The sequence below is a fragment of the Aplysia californica genome, unplaced genomic scaffold, assembly GCF_000002075.1.
Source record: "Aplysia californica isolate F4 #8 unplaced genomic scaffold, AplCal3.0 scaffold00070, whole genome shotgun sequence".
NCBI classification, from domain to species: domain Eukaryota; kingdom Metazoa; phylum Mollusca; class Gastropoda; order Aplysiida; family Aplysiidae; genus Aplysia; species Aplysia californica.
The window spans coordinates 1,115,017-1,117,232 of NW_004797340.1; positions in this window are offsets into that span (position 1 = coordinate 1,115,017).

A 2,216-nucleotide genomic window follows, 5' to 3' on the forward strand; every position below is an offset into this window, starting at 1 on the left:
ACACACACTCACACACACACATACACACGCAAACTCACGCACATAATATTATACATTTAACACAAATACTATGTCTTACTCTTTCCCAACACTTTAATGAGAGTTCGAGTGTCGATAAGCTTACCATTACTCTAACCTCTATATTAATTCCATCTTCCGTTTTCTTCGCCACAACAGCCTGATTTTTTGTGACCCATAAGCTCAGCTGGTATCAGGATTGACAGCGGATCACATGACTCTGTTCTGAATCCTGGACAGTCAATCCTTGATCTGCCCCTCCCCCCCACACACACACACGCATACACATACGCGCACGCACACACACACACATACACACACACACACACACACACACACACACACACACACACACACACACACACACAAATTAGTTGATCGTTCAATCGAAAAGAAAAATGTGTCACGACACGGTGGAATCAGGTGCTTATCAACTTTTGAGTCTAAAAGTTATTGGTATAATCGTAACACTTGTTTTGTCTTGCTTCCGATGACAAAAAATACTCGTATGTCTTTATTAGATGTCGAGGTATTTGTCATTGGAGGATGTGGGAATGCGGCTGTATCAGGAATAAAATTAGTGAGAAAATGTCTTCCAAAGCTTGAATGTCATTCAAAATTGCAAAGTTTCTACTTTTGTTTTTAGCCTTTGATCAATGTTTATTAGAAGATCCACCCAAAAAATGTGTTTTAATTTGACATTAAAGATATTGAAGCAAAAATAACATCAATAAAAATTGACCAAAGGGAGGGAAACTATCGGTTTCTTCGATTCCGTTATTACGACGAGCGCCTGATTTCACCATGATACAGCTCAAATGGTTGTAGTAAATTTTTACGCATCCTCCCCTCTAATGGATGCGGTTTATATCATTCAATGGGTGGACTGTTTTGACCTTTCCTGCCACAGCAAACCCGGGCTGGGAGGGATACAGCGTGCCAGTAGAAAGACCAAAATACTCTAAATCTAAACAAATTCCCACCCCTCGGGAATCGAACTCGGGTTTTCAGTGTTCGAAGATGAAATACCTTTTTCCCCTTGCCCAATCATAACAGATTGGCAGCATCTAACTAGTATACGGCGACGTTCCTAACCTCTACCCCCTGGACAGTGGTTGGGATGTTTTAGGAGAGGAAAATGAATTACATATGTCTTTGCTTTAGTTTGTACAAGCTTAATCATAAAAAGTTTCACAAAATCATTCACAAAACTAAGCAGTTTTCGCACATGCGCACACTGTAGCAGATTATGGAAATCAAGGCATGGTAGATTTCCTCACGGTGAGTGGAAAGTTTGGGAGAATCGAGAGGAAAAGTCCAGGAATAAACGGCCATCACAGTACGTGGGAACACCTAGAAAGCCTGCCAGCTGAAATTTTATCTTTTTGCGTAAACATGGTTTTTCACTTCAACAAGTTTGTTTGATTTTTTTTTGTTTAAATTATACAAGTATACAAATATGTCACGACACGATGGAATCAGGCCCTCGTCTAGTGTCTGACATGTTGTGGATTTGTTGGAATCATCCTGGAGGTTTCTCTTTTGTCTTTCTTTTGTCTTAAATAGAAGATCAGGTATTTGCGATTGAAGGAGGAAGTCGCTGCCTGGTGCCAGACGTACGTAACCAGAAAATGGCTTCCAAAATTTGGTGACTTCCAAATTTTGAGTGTCTTTGGAAACTGCAAATTCTCCTTTTTTCTGTGTTCTTTAGTGGTCGTTTTTCAGTAAAATCCACGCACAAATGTTTTAAATAGACAAAAAAGATGATAAGGCAAAATGTTAAGTTTTTAAAAAATCAATAAAAGTTGCTCTACCAACACAAAAATAAATGTTGGTTTCTCTGGTTTCATTATTTTGACAAGCGCTTGGTTTCCCTACGATGACACACACAACACACAAATATAACTGTATCAGTGACAACTAGCCTACGCCAAACGCTGGGAACAACGCAAGACGGTCAATTGAAAAATAGATCGTGAGAGAGATAAGACCGAAGAAAGAGTAACTACAAACCGTACGCTACGGTATATATTATGGTGCACTCCTAGCTAAAAAGGTCAAACTAGAAGACAAAGCAAGCAGGTCGTTGGTCAAGAAATAAGTAATTTTCAGTGGTTTAGCTGTCGAATGATATCTTGGGTCAACCACAACCAACGCAACAATTCCTCATTCCCCTACCCTAAACCCCCTCTCCCCCC